This window comes from Lithobates pipiens, unplaced genomic scaffold (genome assembly GCF_037356315.1).
Source record: "Lithobates pipiens isolate NorthernLeopardFrog02 unplaced genomic scaffold, aLitPip1_a1.2 Scaffold_16, whole genome shotgun sequence".
Lineage (NCBI taxonomy): Eukaryota > Metazoa > Chordata > Amphibia > Anura > Ranidae > Lithobates > Lithobates pipiens.
Genome location: NW_027507748.1, coordinates 420,253,910 through 420,270,926, shown reverse-complemented (window position 1 = coordinate 420,270,926; position 17,017 = coordinate 420,253,910). Strand labels below are relative to the sequence as shown.

At 46.6% G+C, this 17,017-nt stretch overlaps 2 protein-coding genes across 6 annotated transcripts in view; one reads left to right on the top strand and one right to left on the bottom strand.

The window, feature by feature from the left end:
• The window catches only part of GEMIN8 (gem nuclear organelle associated protein 8), a 69,909-nt gene extending 53,965 nt beyond the window's left edge, over window positions 1-15,944 (bottom strand). Inside the window, exon 1 of one of the 2 annotated variants that reach the window (XM_077482519.1) lies at window positions 15,794-15,944. The gene's annotated coding sequence lies outside the window, so the exon portion shown is untranslated. The other variant, XM_077482520.1, reaches the window with a different exon arrangement.
• Window positions 15,945-16,087: 143 nt separating this feature from the next.
• The window catches only part of TFG (trafficking from ER to golgi regulator), a 48,200-nt gene continuing 47,270 nt past the window's right edge, over window positions 16,088-17,017 (top strand). For all 4 annotated transcript variants that reach the window (XM_077482517.1, XM_077482516.1, XM_077482515.1 and 1 more), the window contains exon 1: window positions 16,088-16,255. The gene's annotated coding sequence lies outside the window, so the exon portion shown is untranslated. The remainder of the gene's footprint in view (window positions 16,256-17,017) is intronic.

Here is a 17,017-nt window from a genome sequence, read left to right as displayed (position 1 = left end):
TTCTTTTTTAATGGCCTCAGAGATGACCGAATGAACTGGGAACGTTCGCCCCTTAGGCTCATCTAACCCAGTATACATGCAGTCATGGAATGATAATTCCTTTCTTTCCTCACTTAAGCCAAGCGTAGCGTGAATAGCCTTAAGGAGCTCATCTACCTCTTCAAGGAACAGTTTGAATTTAGAGGGGACTGCCTCAGTCTCCTCAATCTCCTCTTCCGAATCTTTAATGGAAGGAGCAGGGGACTGCTTTTCCCAATCTGAAGGGTCTTCAGGCAGAGATTCCAACACTGGGATAGAGAAAGACCCCTGGGAGGACTCTGAAGTGGAAGGCTGACTAGCAGCCGGGTTCACTAGTGTCACAAAAAGTTTGAATCGTGGCGTATAGCTCTTTCTTTACAGAGGCAACCAGATCCTCACTTACAGAAGCTGATTCCTCTTTAACTAAATAAGTGATGCAGGCACTGCATAGGGTTTTTTCCAAACTTTCTCCCATTTTGGCCCTGCAAGAAGGACATCTCTTCATTGGGTCAGAGCTTTTAGCCTATGAAAAAAAGACAAAAAGGGGAAAAAAACAGGGTACCCTTAGTGAGACCCAGTCTCTGCTTTCATAAGGATCACCACACAGGTGCACTAAGAAGAAACCAGTCAGCCTCTAGTGCCCAGACAGGCTCCTTGCCACTAGGGGGGGGGGGGGGAAGCCAGATATAGGAGAAAAGGCAGACTTTAACCGCTGCCTCCTACCTGGACTTTGCTGGTGCCTGTGCTTGTCCCCACTCCTGCAGATGCTGACTCCTCCATAGTAGGTGTGCAGTATTCCACCTGTGGCTTCGCACGCCGACTCCGGACTCCCATAGTTCCTCTGCACTGAACCGGAAGCGGAAATAGGCACCAGCTCCTGTCCTCCCCCATGTCCACGCCAGAGACTACATTTTCGCCGACCCGGTGACCCGCTTTGTCACTTCCGGAATGACCGCCGACAAACATGGCCGCCGCTCCTAGGACCGTGCGGGCCACCAAATCTTCGGCTCTCTCCGAGAGCTAGGAGGGGAAGAGGAGCCCGATTGCTACCACTGCTGAGGCCTGGGTAGGTCTGGAGGACAGCAGGTCCCTAGAGAAAAAAAAAAGGGAAGGCTTGTCCCTCAGGAGCACCCAAGAGACCTTGACTCCCTCCCAAAAGATGTTCCCTCCGGGCCAGAGGAAACACAATAACGGAGGTTTGGTAGGGAAGTGCCTCCCTTTAAAGTTTGGAGGAAGAAGGCGTGTCCTAAGGATGAGGGAGGAGTCACTATCTCTCAGGTGCTGTCCTGAAAGACACCTTGGGAAATATCTGTTTTGCGAATCTGAGCGGTCTCCTTTAAATAGACCTTGATTGCTCTCACTACATCAAGGGAATATAGCGACTTCTCTTTTCTAGATTGAGGCTCTGGGAAAAAGGAAGGCAGAACAATATCCTGGTTTAAATGAAAACCTGTCACTACCTTTGGTAGGAATTCAGGATTAGGCCACAATACCACCTTATCCTTATGAATAAACAAATATGGCTCTTTACAAGACAGCCGGCAATTCTGATACCCTTCTGGCAGAGGATATGGCAACCAAAAAGATTATTTTTCTTGCCAAAAGAGCCAAGGGAAATATCCTGTATAGGCTCAAAAGGCTGTTTCTTTAAAGCCGACAAGACTACATTCAAATTCCAAGGATTCATCGGTGCCCCGACGGGAGGATTAATCCGCGTTACCCCCTAAATAAAGCTACGCACCAGAGAGGGAGAAGCAAGAGGCCATTGAAAGAATACTGATAAGGCCAAGACCTCACCCTTGATAGTACTCAAGGCCAGCTTCATTTTCAATAATTCCTGGGGTGCCAACCACTGGATCCACACCAGGAGACATAAGCCTTTCAGACTCTATAGTATATGACTCTGGAGGCCGGCTTCCTAGCATTAAAGGCACTACTGAAGGAGATAACCCATGGTCCTTTAGAATGTGGGTTTCAATAGCCAAATCATTAAATTTTGCGTTTGTAAGGTAGGATGGAATACCAGACCTTGTGCGAGAAGGTCTGGCCAAAATGGCAGGGTCCAAGGGTCCCCTGCTGCCATCTTTATGATCTCTGCAAACAAAGATCTTCTGGGCCACCAGAATCCCCTCTTTCTCTTCCTGCTTGATCCAGTGAAGGAGGTGCGGAAGCAGCAGAAACTGAGGAAACGCATAGATCAGTGAAAACTGATCCCATTGAAAAACCAAGGCATCTATTCCGCATGCCAGCAGATCCCTCGTCCTCGACATAAAGTTGTGGACATTGTTGTTGAATCTGGGCGCGAACAGATCCCCGTCCGGAACACCCCATCTTTGACATATGGACAAAAAGATGCCGGGGTGAAGGGACCATTCTCCCGGAAACAACGGTTGGCGACTCAAGTAGTCCGCCTGCCAATTTTACACAATTCACCTCTTTTTGGGCTGTGTGACTTCTCGTTCCCCCTTGGTGATTTATGTAGGCCACAGACGTGGCATTGTCAGATTGAATCAATGCCATAGTCTGAGTGTCCAGGCCTCTAGGGCCAGATGTACTGCCCGAATTTCTAGAATATTGATGGGCAAGGTCCTTTCAGACTTGGACCACTTCCCCTGGACAGATGCTTCTTCCAGGACTGCTCCCCAGCCTAGAAGGCTGGCATCCATTGTTACCACTTTCCAGGATACTGGTAGAAAGGATTTCCTCTGTTGAAGGTTGCTGGATATCAACCACCAATTGAGGCTCTGACGCACCTCGGGGGGATAAGCGCATTGGAATGCCTGGACGTTGGTGTTTTGCAGCAGTACTCAAGCAGTCTTGAATGAAACTGCACATAAGGAACAGCCTCGAAGGAGGCCACCACCTTTCCTAACAATTTCATGCACAGCCAAATGGAAGGATTTCTCTCTGTTTTGACAAATCAAATCATTTCCTTTATGGAGCCGAGTCTTGCCTAGGGTAAGAATAACTTCTTTTGAATGGTATCTATGATTAGCCCCAAGTACTGTAATCTCCTTGACGGCTTTAAGGAGGATATTTCTAGGTTGAGAATCCAGCCTAGGAATTCTAGGAAGCTCACGGCTGAGATTAAACTTTGGTTTAGACAGATGACTGATTGATCTACTAAAAGCAGATCATCTAGGTAGGCTAGAATTGTTATACCCTGAGCCCTTAACCTGACTAAAAGAGGTGCCAGGATCTATGTGAACACCCGCGGTGCAGGGGCTAGACAGAACGGCAGAGCCACAAACTGAAAATGACGATTTTCTACCTCAAAGCAAAGAAACTTCTGATGAGCGGGAAATATTGGCATGTGGAGATAGGCATCCTTGATATTGATTGATGCCAAAAATTCCCCTCGTAGAATGGAGACAACGGATCGTATTGAGTCCAATGCGAAAGGAACGGATATTCAAGTGCCGGTTCAGATCCTTGAGATACAGAATGGGTCTTACCTCCCCGTTTTGTTTTGGTATCGTGAAGATGTTTGAATAAAACCCTGAACGCTGCTTTTCTGTGGGAACCTCCGATATCACCTTCTGAGACAAAAGACTTCCTTTTCCCTGGATCTCTGGGAACGTTTGATTTTAAAAAACGGGGAGATGGGAATTGTCGGAACTGTAGTTTGTAAACTAGAGAAATTGAAAAAGCCACCCATCTGTCTTGACAATGTTTCTGCCAGATCTTTGAAAATTGTGGAAGCCTTACCCCCACCCAAGCGACCACTCCTTCACAAGGAGGCTTTAGTATTTTGCTTTGCGGGCTTCCTTCCCCTCTTTTGGCCCTGGGACCCCCCGCGAGGTCTTCCTCTTGGGCTCGATGGCGGAGGCCATCAAGACTGTCTGGAGGCAGATGATCCTGGCACTGTAGAAGATGCACGTTTAAAAATGAAAAATGCTTAAACTTCTTCTTTACTGATAAAAGAGAACTTTTCCCATTAGAAATCCTTTGGATATACTGAAATGGGAAACTGGCCAAGAGCTTTTTACACGGCACTTCGGCTGACCAATTTTTCAACCATAGGACTCCACACGTATGCACTAGTCCTAGCATAAGCCATGAGGCTTGAATAATAGAATCTTTCATAGCATCCACCGTGAAATATAGTGCTTCTGATATGCTGGGCCTGCTGATCAGGAATAACCTTTATGGACTGAGATGCTCCAATCGCTGCAAGAGCCGGCTGCACCACTGAACTTGCAAGAGCAATGTTGTTCTTAAAAAAGAAATTCCAACTTTTTATCTGTTGGATCCTTCAACATTTGCGCATTGTCTACAGGACAAGTGAGCTTTTTATTTACCGAGGATATCGCAGCATCAATTGCTGGAACCCAAATATTTCATATTAAGAAAAAAATATTTTCCCTATATTATTGTAGTTCACTAAATATGCACTTGATTGAGTTTATAAATAATTATTTAAGAATTATTGATAAATATTATTCATTGCTTTAGTTATGTGGTAAGATATGTATACAATGAAGGGTCAGCGCAGTTACACTTTTTACTGTAATATTGTTCACCTCACACTACTGGTGGGGAATCTACGACTGCAGCAGATCCGCTATTTAAAGACACATTTTTATAGACTTATATTTTTGCGCCAGTGAAAACAATATGCAACAGTGCCCAATGTATAAAAAACAGTAATAGAGAAATATACAGAATACAGTTTATGTATCTAGAAGTTGACAATAAGAATAAGGAAAAATTGTAGTTTTCTAATTTTAGAAATGGTGTATTTTGTTGAAAAATTTAATTTTAATAAATATTTTAATAAAAAAAAAAAAAAAAAAAAAAAAGTATGCTGTAAAAGTGTAGTATAAACTATACAAGTACATTAACATATAAAAACAAATAAGTAGAAAATATAGAATGTCCATGTATTTGACATGCATACATATTAGGGGTGTTAAAAATAATTTCATAACCGATGCGGAGAACAACTGAATAGCGTCTGTATCGATGATGTCATCTGTCAGAGTTCTCACTTCCCACCTTATTCCTCTTTGCCTGACAGAGAGCTTGCATCTAAAATGTCCAGGGCAGCCTCTCAACATTGCCAGGGTCACACACAGCGAGCATTTCCCTCTGTCACAGAACTTTGATATGGATATCCCGGTGTGCCTGTACTACTCTCCCTCCTCCTATTTCAGTGGCCACTGTAACAAAGTCCCGCCTCCTAGACTGTGATAGGTGGCCCACTGATTAAATTTCCCGGCATTGGATCAGTGTGCCTCCTATCACAGTCTAGAAGGCTGGACTTTGTTACAGTGGCCGCTGGAGGAGGAGGAGGAGGAGGGAGAGGAGGATGTATGTGATCCAGGCAATGGTGAGTCTGCAATTGACGGGCACAATGAGGCTGCATTTGACAGGCACAGCCAGGCTGCATTTATTGACGGGCACAGCAAGGCTGCGTTTGATGGGCACAGTGAGGCTGCATTTGAAGGGTTTTTGATGAAAACCATGGGTATTGCTCAGTAATCGTGATGCATCGCAGACTCAAACTGAAACAAATCGAATTGTGAGACCTGTGAAGATGCACAGCTCTAATAGATATACATAATCATTGGAATTATGCTCATAATAATGGGTTGGGGGGGCCAGTAATGTCAGCCGTTTCTTCACCTTAATGCATAGAATGCATTAAAGGTGAAAGAATGTTTACCTTTACAACCCCTTTAATACAAAATATTCACACTCACATTTGGTTTAATATATACCGCATATTAAAGATCAGTGTAACAAACGTAGCTTTCCTCCTCACTGCACATCCAGCGTGTTCAGCAAAAGCAAACACTCGGTCGTGACGTCACCGGCTCCTCCCCTATTTAGGCTACTTGTGAGCTGCAGCACCTCATTTCCTATATAGGTTAGTGCAGACCTAAAATCTATTGAGCATCTGTGGGGCATCCTCAAATAGAAGGTGGAGGAGCACAAGCTCTCCAACATCCACCAGCTCCATGATTTTGTCGTGGAGGAGGACTCCAATGGCAACCTGTGAAGCTCTGGTGAATTCCATGCCCAAGAGGGTTAAGACAGTGCTGGAAAATAATGGTGGCCACACAAAAGATTGACACTTTGGGCCCAATTTGGACATTTTCACTTAGGGTTGTACTCACTTTTGTTACCAGCGGTTTAGACGTTAATGGCTGCGTTGAGTTATTTTGAGGGGACAGCAAATTTACACTGTTATACAAGCTGTACACTCACTACTTTACATTGTAGCAAAGTGTAATTTCTTCAGTGTTGTCACATGAAAAGTCATAATAAAATATTTACAAAAATGTGTACTTATATACATATAAACACACACGCACACACACACACACACACACACACACACACACGGCAGGGGGACATGGTTACTGTCTTGGGGGGTCTGATCAAAGGAAGGAGGAAGTCAAAAATCGTACTCCTTCACCCGGGATTCTCTCTTCACCCCCCCGATTCACCACCTTTAAACTGGTGAATCAGGGAGTGTGAATTCTGACACAGATCGCCAGTGAAGTGCCAAGATCGCAGCTTCATAAACTGGCTGTTTCTTTGTCAGTCAATCCCAGCTTCTCTGTGTGCAGAGATTATCGGCGAAGAACATGTTCTCCCCCGATCATCTGTTTCATAAACCGTTAATGGACTGTGATCAGCGGCGATCCTAGGTATCACCACTGTTCACAGTTTCATAAATGGACACCTCTATATTTTAGTGCAGTGAGAGCAAGGGTTTCTTAGGGCTCATTTACACAGGCGGCTGAGACATGCTTTTACTGGACACCTCAAGAAGGGCATGCAGCCACTCAGGGCCGTAGATTTTCTGTGATGCTTTGCTGCAAAAATTTAATTTGCATTTCACAGTCAACGGGCAGTAACACTGCCAAGTGCAACCCATTTAGATGTATGGAGCCATGCGGGTGTGGTTTAGCCTTATAACCAGTTCCCGACCGGCGCACGCCGATGTACGTCGGCAGAATGGCACGGGCAGGCATATTGGCGTACAGGTACGTCCAATCTTCAATGCCACCCTGCCATCGCGAGCCCGCCACCGGCGGCGTGCTCGCGTGCCGGTCGGGACCCCCGTGAGTCAGGTCGCGGGTACCGCGGACTCGATCGCCGCGGGCATACCCGCGATCATCTCACGGGACGGCTGAATGGAGGAAATGCCATGTAAACAGCATTTCCCCATTCTGCCTAGCAACTAGTGACGCTGATCTCTGCTCCATGTGATTGGAGCAGAGATCAGTGTTCACTAAATGAAAGCCCAGCCCCCTCACAGTTAGTAACACACCCCTAGGAACACTTTAACCCCTACACTGCCATCCACTGGTTAACCCCTTCACTGCCAGTGTCATTTACACAGGAATCACTGCATTTATATAGCAGTGATTACTGTATAAATGACAATGGTACCAAAAATGTGTCAAAAATGTCTGATGTGTCCATCGCAATGTCGCAGTCACAATAAAAATCGCTGATCACTGCCATTACTAGTAAAAAAATAAAATAAAAAAATTATTAATAAAAATGCCATAAAACTATCCCCTATTTTGTAAACGCTATAACTTTTGCGCAAACCAAGCAATAATCGCTTATTGCGATTTTTTTTTACCAAAAATATGTAGAAGAATACGTATCGGCCTAAACTGAGGGAAAAAATGTTTTTTTTTATATATTTTTGGGGGATATTTATTATGACAAAAAGTAAAAAATAATGCGTTTTTTTCAAAATTGTCGCTCTATTTTTGTTTATAGCACAAAAAATAAAAACCGCAGGGGTGATCAAATACCACCAAAAGAAAGCTCTATTTGTGGGGAAAAAAAAAGGACGTCAATTTTGTTTGGGAGCCACGTCGCACGACCGCACAATTGTCAGTTAAAGCGACGCAGTGCAGAATCGCAAAAAGTGGTCTGGTCTTTGACCAGCAAAATGGTCCGGTCTGTAAGTGGTTAATTAAAACAGTCAGTGAGGATGAAAAAGTTGAACGCCCTCTGAAAAGAGAACCAGAGTGGATAGTTTTTTTTTTTTTTTCTGCGGCGGTCTGTCCCGGAAGTGGGTGCAGATACCTGGATTATCCAGGTAACTGCACCCCCCTGCCCCCCTGAAAGGTGCCGATTGTGGCACCGGAGGGGGGGAGGGATCAGATGAGCGGAACTTCCACTTCAGGGTGGAGGACCGCTTTAAGGTAAAAAAAACCTTGAGCTTTTACAACCACCATTTGTTACACTGAGTAGGAAGATGACCTCACCAGTTTGCTGCTATGTTTTCACTGTCCAATCAGCACGCAGGGAGTGGAGAGAGAAAACTACTGTATTCCTTAGTAATGTACAACTTGTTTTTTAGAATGTATAATTTAATTTGTACAGTATCTACCAAAAATGTATGTAGTGCAAGCCCTGCTTGATTCGATCCAAATTGGTTGGAGATATATATAATTAGTAAAAAAAAGTGGATTGCAGTGTGTATGCCAACCCTTTTAGAGTTAAACTCCTCTCAGAACCCACAATTTTTTTTTTTTTTTTAACCGCTTGCCGACCAGCTCACGTCGATATATGTCAGCAGAAGGGCACGTACAGGCATAAGGAACGTCCAGTGTGCATGAGGCCTTATTCTTCCCTTCATTACGATATGTGGTTCTGGTAAATACCTGTAGATTCTGCCATTTTGGTAGCAGAAAAGAAAGACTCCTGTGCACAAGGGGATTACCAGCCTTGCTGCCCTCAAGGATAGGTCATTATCCTTTATCCTTTCGGGCTGAGCTCTGAGGAAGAGGGATATTTCCCTTGAAACGCATCAGCTGGCAGTGGTCCTGTGATTTCCTCTGTGACCATTGGAGAGTGTTGCACGTTTTAGACTTTATACTGCCATTTGACGAATAATTTATTGCAAGAATTCTACAGTCGTTTGTGAGTAGTTTTCTTTTTTATCACTTTTAATAAATATATATCCAAAGGATAATGCACAAGGCTGGTGCACCCTTTCTTCTTTTTTATATTTTAGATTCTGCCATTTCCTTGGTCTTCCTTCTGCTGAGTGGCAACTATCACAGCAAATCTTAGATCTCCTGTGTTGCCACACTCAGAGCACATGCCCCGGCTATTCACTGAGGAAGCCCCACTTGCTTTCTCATTTCTCCCCTAGATTCTGTCCCATGTTACCATCTCCAGGATCTTGTGGGGTGGCTCCAACACATGTGATTGACAGATTCTTCTCTCCACCCTGCAAGAAGCCCCATGTGACTAGCTCTTGCATTATGTGGGGAGGGTACAGCAGAGGTTACTGACAGATTTATCCCATCACAGGTATGCCAACAGATGCAGAATCAAGGGTGTGACTGCAGCAGTCCTTCTGCAAAAACTCCATCAGCTTAAACATCAAAAATATGTTTTAATACAGTTTTCAATTTACACATTAAAGTGGTTGTAAACCCTTAGGCACCGGTCACATCTTGGTGTTCCGAACCACCACGTTTGGAAATAGCGGCAAATCATGGAACGCCTGTGCGTCCCTGTCACTTTCAATAGCACCCCAAGCGCTGCACGATTCATCGGGCGACAATTGTGGTAAAATTGTGCAAACAGAATAGCAAGACGCCTGTCACCCCAAAAGATGTACAAGAGCTTCTGTTGGGCCACAGGAGTCCCGCGATTCTATTTGCGTGATTTTTACCGCATCTGTCACACGACGCACCAAGATGTGAATGGAGCCTTACATATATCCAGTCAAGTGACTGGCCTCAGGTGATACACATAGATTAAAAAAATACGCCAATATAAGTTGAACCTGTTTATCTGGAGTCTTATCTTCAGGCGCTCAGCCCAGAATCTATAAAGCTTGTCTGAGCTGCCATAAAAATGGGGCAAGGAGCTCAGGTTACATTCTGCAGAGCTCAGTGAGGAGAGGTCTGAGAGCTGAATGAAGGGAGGGAACAGAGCTGAGGCTCTCAATAACAGGCTGTGTGAAGGTCCCTCCCTTCATGTCAGGAAAACTTGTCAGATGCAAATCATGCTGATAGCAGAAGAGGAACGAAGCAGCAGACAGAAATTACACTTAGTGCTTGAGACAAATACGCACTATAGAGGGATATGCTTTGTTCATATATCACAAACAAACACTTTTAGAGTCCATTCACACAGGGGCATCACGACTTCCAGCGCGACTTTTGGAGGCAACTTGGACAGGACTTGAGTATGAATAACAGCGAGACTTGGAGTGACTTCAACACGACTTGGGGCGACTTACAACACGACTTTAAGTCACCCCAGGCCAGGTGACTTTGGCCGTGGCCAATCAGAGAATAATGAGCTCCCAAGGGGGAACTCCAAACCAAATTTTAACTAAAAAACCGGCATGGGTTCCCCCTCCGGGAGCATACCAGGCCCTTAGGTCTGGTATGGATTTTAAGGGGAACCCCACTATGCCAAAAAAATGGGAGAAGAGGCCGAACAGGGCGGAGAAGTCGGAAGAAGACCCCCGGAACCGATTAATAAATTACTTTAAAAATCTGTGTTGTGTTTGACACTTTTTTTTCCCCAGGTGAATGGGTAGGGGTACGGTGTACCCCTTACTCATTCACGTAGGGTGGGGGGCCAGGATCTGGGGACCCCCTTATTAAAAGGGCGCTTCCAGATTCTGATAAGCCCCCCACCCGCAGACCCCGACAACCAACGGCCAGGGTTGTCGGGAAGAGGCCACTGTCCTCATCGACATGGGGACAAGGTGCTTTGGGGTGGGGGGCCGCAGGGCGCCCCCTTCCCCAAAAGCACCCACCCCCCATGTTGAGGACATGCAGCCTGGTACGGTTTGGGGGGGGGGGGGGGCGCTCCCTCGTCCCCACCCCCTTTCCTGACCGGCCAGGCTGCTTGCTCGGATAAGGGTCTGGTATGGATTTTGGGGGGAGCCCCACGCCGTTTTTTCTGCGTAGGGGGTTCCCCTTAAAATCCATACCAGACTTAAGGGCCTGGTATACTCCCGGAGGGGGAACCCATGCCGGTTTTTCATTTAAAATTTGGCGTGACGTTCCCCCTCGAGAGCTGATTATTCTGTGAGAGGCAACATTGTTGCCTCAGTATAGATAGAGATCCGACTTGGAGGCGACTTTCATTGAAAAAAAAGGGTGGCGCTAAGTGAGCAAGTGAATAGTGCGTGAATCTGGAAAGGTAAAATAGGCAATGCAAAATTGAATGTGAATAATAAACACCTATGGAGGGTCCATTAGAGTTCAGAGTAGAGTAAAAAGGTCTTTCTCTGCCTTCACACTGGAGTGAAAGGGGCCGCTTTTTTTCCAGGCGCTGTACAGGCGCTATTTTTAGAGCTGTAGCACCGGAAAAACGCCTCAGTGTGAAAGGAGCCTAACTGTATTTTCAAGATTCATCCCGGATTATCCAAGAAAGACATTTCACTTTACTCTGAACTCTAATAGACCCTCCATAGATGTTTATTATTCAATTTGGACTTTTATGTTTTGGTTTTGTTCACATTAAAAATTTTGCATTGCCTATTTTACCTTTCCAGGTTCACACGCCATTCACTAGCTCACGTAGCGCCGCACTTTTGTTTTTCATTTCCATTTTGCACTGTATGTCTAGTGATGTGCTGATATCTATGAGCAATTTTGTTATTTTTTACAACCACTTTAAGGGCCTGCTCACACTAAAATGCAGTGCGGGTAACTGGTGTTCCGCACCGGTTTGCCACACCACATTCAAAATCGCACTGCCCTTGTGATCTGCAGCAGGCGTCAGCGCAAAGTTAATGACATCCCAAATGCATATCACAAACACAGTGCGTTTGCCCACACCGGATCACATGGCAAAAATGCACTACTTTTGGTGCGGTGTAGTACGATATCAGCCCATTCCTCTTGAATGGGCTGAAATCGCACTGCACAGAAAACTGCATGTGAATTGCACAGGAACACACCTCAGAATCCTGTGCAATTCACATATCTTAGTGTTAATGGGCCTTTAGCCGATTTGGGGCGATTTGGAATTGCAAGCGGAATCTCCATGATTCTGCCCGCGACTCCAAAATGTGTGGCAATTGTTGCAAATCCATTCTAAATGGCACCCTAAACGCAGTGCGATTTTCCTGCGATTGTCATGTGGCAAAATGCACCTTTAAAAATTGTGTGAAGCTGGTTACCCAAAGAGGAGCAGGAGCTGGCTTTGGGCAACAAAAGTGCATAGGACAGCCCACTGAAGGAAATTGGCTTCCTATGTGCAGCACACAGAATCATGTGAACATCACCAGTGAGTGCAGTGCAGCCACAGAGAAGGCTTTGTGTTGTGATGTCTACAGGTAGCGTCACAGCTTGACTGCCTGCTCCATTCAGTTTTTAGAGTGCAATGCAGAGCAAAGAAGGAAGGTCACATGACTTGGGTATCAAAAATCGGCAAAAAAAAAAAAAAAGAAAAAAAAAAAAAAGGTATTTACTGATAATTTTACAAACTGATACAATGCATAATCGTTTATACACTGCCACTTTATTAGGTACACTTGTTCAATTGCTTGGTAACACAAATTGCTAATCAGCCAAACCCATGTCAACATTTCATGGCATTTAGGCATCTAGATGTGGTGAAGACAACTTGAGGTTCAAACTGAGCATCAGAATGAGGAAGAAATGGGATTTAAAGGGATTGTAAAGTGATTTATTTATTTTTTTAAATAACAAACATGTTATACTTACCCCCACTGTGCAGCTCGTTTTGCACAGAGTGGCCCCGAACCTGCTCTTCTGGGGTCCCTCGGCGGCTGTCTCTGCTTCCTCCCACAAGTACTTCTCACGTTCATGCGAGCTCCCTCGCATGGTGAGAAGCACCTGCGGGCGCGCTCCCGTGATACAGCCGACGGCTATAGCCACTCGCTGTATCACACGGCCCCTCCCCTCCGGCGCTCCGCATCAGTGGATGTGATTGACAGCAGCGCGAGCCAATGGCTGCGCTGCTTTCCATCCATCCACTCCTGCCAATCAGCGGCCAGGCTGAACGGTGGAAAGGACGACGGGGGCGAGCGCGGGATTTTCGAGGGGTGAGGTAAATAAAACGGGGGGAACTGGGGGCGCAGGCACTGTCAGATGTTTTTTCACCTTAATGCATAGAATGCAAGGTGAAAAAACATTTACCTTTACAACCCCTTTAAGTGACTTTGAACGTGGCATGATTGTCGGTGCCAGACAGGCTGGTCTGAGTATTTCAAAAACTGATCTATTGGGATTTTCACACACAACCATCTCTAAGGTTTACAGAGAATGGTCTGAAAAAGAGAAAATATCCAGTGAGCAGAGGTTGTATGGTGGAAAATGCCTTGTAAATATTAGGAGAATGGGCAGACTGGTTTGAGGTGATAGAAAGGCAATAATTAACACAAATAACCACTGCCAAGGTATGCAGAATACCATCTCTGAAAACACAACACATTAAACCCTGAAGCAGATGGGCTAAAGCAGCAGAAGACCACACCGGTGCTACTCCTGTCAGATAAGAACAGGAAACTGAGGCTACAATTCACACAGGTTCACCAAAATTGGACAATAGATTGGAAAAAGATTGCCTGGTCTAATGAGTCTCAATTTCATCTGCAACATTCAGATATTAGGGTCAGAATTTGGGGTACACGACATGAAAGCATGGATCCATCCTGTCTTATATCAACGGTTCAGGCTGGTGGTGGTGGTGATGTAATGGTGTGGGGGATATTTTCTTGGCACACATTGGGCCCCTTAGTACCAATTGAGCATTGTTTAAACACCACGGCCTACCTGAGTATTGTTGCTGATCATGTCCATCCCTTTATGACTACAGTGTACCCATCTTCTGATTGATACTTCCAACAGGATAATGCACCATGTCACAAAGATCAAATCATCTCAAAATGACAATGAGGTCATTGTACTCCAATGGCCTCCACAGTCACCAGATCTCAATCCAATAGAGCACCAGCACCTTTGGGATGTGGTGAAATGGGAGACTGGCATTATAGATGTGCAGTCGACAAACCTGCAGCAACTGCATGATGCTATCATGTCAATGTGGACCAACATCTAAGGAATATTTCCAACAACTTGTTCAGTCTATGCCATGAAGAATTAAGGCAGTTCTGAAGGCAACAGGGGGTCCAACCAAGGGCGGCCCGTCCATTAGGGGTGCACGGGCACCGCCCCCTGGTCATGCCACCCCCCTATATGACTAATGGATAGATTCATGCATTGCATGAATCTATCCATGGCCGCCGCTGCCACCACCTATTCAGGCATCAAGCCTCTTTTTGGATGCCGGCCGCCTGAACTCCAGCGGCGGGGGTGTTTTTTTTTTTTGAAGCAACAGATTAGAGCCATAGGCTCTAGTAGGCTTCAAAAAAGGTGGACTGCGAGCACAGAGCATTGTGCTCGCAGTCCACCCAGATGTGTTAGAAAAGCAAATATTCAACACTGAACCGCCTATCCGCCAATCAGGAAACTTGGGTCTAATACCCGTCACCTGACTGGCTGAAGGCACAGGTGCTCCGAATGGATGCCTAGCAGAACGTAATAATAGAGGAAGGGGAAGCATGGAGGACACAGGAGCTGTCGCACAACTGCCCGCTGTCACCCACTGCCTGACCCACCACTAAGATGGGGTAAGTGCCGGGCGGACAGCGGCCGGGGGTCACACTGGCAGCATATGATGGCCACAAGTGGCGGAATTTGATGGGGGCACGAGTGGCGGCATTTGATGGGGGCACGATCAGACGGCATTTGATGGGGGCACGAGCGATGGCATTTGATGGGGGCACGAGTGGGCGGCTTTTGATGGGGACACGAGTGGGTGGCACTTGATGGGGGCACAAGCGGGCTACATTTGATGGGGGCATGAGTGGCGGCATTTGATGGGGGCACGAGCGATGGCATTTGATGGGGGCACGAGTGGGCGGCTTTTGATGAGGGCACGAGTGGGCAGCTTTTGATGCGGGCACAAGCGGGCTACATTTGATGGGGGCACGAGTGGCGGCATTTGATGGGGGCACGAGTGGCGGCATTTGATGGGGGCACGAGTGGCGGCATTTGATGGGGGCACGAGTGGCGGCATTTGATGGGGGCACGAGTGGCGGCATTTGATGGGGGCACGAGTGGGCGGCTTTTGATGGGGGCACGAGTGGGCGGCTTTTGATGGGGGCACGAGTGGGCGGCTTTTGATGGGGGCACGAGTGGGCGGCTTTTGATGGGGGCACGAGTGGGCGGCTTTTGATGGGGGCACGAGTGGCTGCATTTGATGGTTTTTTTGCCCCCCCCAAAAAAAAAATTTGAGCACCAGCCGCCACCGGGTCCAACCCGGTACTAGCAAAGTGTACCTAATAAAGTGGCCGGTGAGTGTAGGTTTCAATTTGTATGACATAAACATAAAAATACACAAAAGTGTTTAGATACACAATAGTGGTGACATCTATGTAGCAGAGCTGCACGAATCCAAGGAATGCATGGACAGAAATACAAATACTGTCAGGTAAAATAGGTCCCATGTACGTATTTCATGTGTATTTAGCTACCAGGAGGATGCTGGTTCCTGTCATACTGTATGGCCCTGATCTCAGGTTTTTGCAAAGAAACAAGTCCCGTGACGTTAATCAGCAGCAATGTACACGTGAGCACACAACACACTCCATACCTGCACAGCACACCTGAGTGCAGACACCGAGCCGGAAGAAGCAAGCAGAAATCCTTCCATGCTACATATGACCCCGCCCGCCATACACTACATAGCCAATGGTAGCCCGGAACACACAGCACCAATCGGCATTCACCTCTTATTTTCACTTCTAGCTCTTCAGTCTGAGAAATAATAGCAACTATCGGCGACAGCGTCGAGCGTCTGTTGGATTTTTATGTGTTAATAATAAAAAAAAAGGGTACAACTACATCAGAAAGGTCTGTGGAGACCACAACGGTGAAATTCTCCGCTATCCTCAAACGTACCAATGTGTTATTTAAGTATAAATAAAGTTTCGCATAAAAAAAAATCTGATAATATCTCATTGAGCATGCGCGGCGTGTCGACGCCGCTGCCACGTCCAGGTTACGTGTAGGTTCCGTCAGGCCAGGGGGTGTTTCCGGCGCCTGATTGGTTGTGACAGGAGGGTGACGTTGCGGTACAGAAAGCGGACGGAGGAGCAAGGGCTGTGGAGGTGTCGCCTCGTCATTGTCCTCTTCTGAGCCGCCCGCTGGAGGTGTCTGTTCTGTCAGCAGATAGAGAGCGGCTGGGACAGGTAATAGGGGAGGACGGGGCATGGCGGCAGGCAGGAGGCGACCTGGGGTGTGGCGCGTGTCGCAGGATGGCTCATAGCCGGCCTTGTGTGAACGCTGCATGACCAGCATTACCTCACCCGTACACCCCCTATGGGTAGACCGCCTCCTACACACATGTCCGCCCAACTTTTCTGTAACACCTTACAATTTCTATACAATAACTCAACATCTACCACAACTGTCATTTGATATACCTCGCTATCCATTCAAAAAAAGTCTGTAATTGTAAGCACTCTTGTCAGTGTTTAAATGGTTTGTCTCCACCCTCTAACTGTGACCTTGTCTGGACAGCTTGGTCTGTTAAAGCGGAAGTCTGCTATAATTTTTTTTTATCACTTCCTGCCCGGCCTATAGCAGAATGACGGCCAGGCGTTGGTCCTGTTTATACTGACTGGACGTCATATGATGTCTTTCAGGATAACGTCTGGCATGCGCCTGTGATGCAGCGTGTCAGTCTGATCTAGGTAGAGATTCTCTGACGGAGACTCTTTACCATATGATCAGCCGTGTCCAATCACAGCCGATCGCTGTGTAAACAGGAAGAGCAGTTTATCAGCTTTTCCTCACTTACGTCTGACAGGTGCAAGTAGAGGCGAGCCAGTCGGCGGCTCTCCTGACGGGGGTCTGCGCTGATTATCAACGCGGCGCCCCCCCCCCCCCCCCCCACAGATGACAGGGCCACCAAGTATGCCACCCTGGACCACCAGGGATGCCAATCAGTG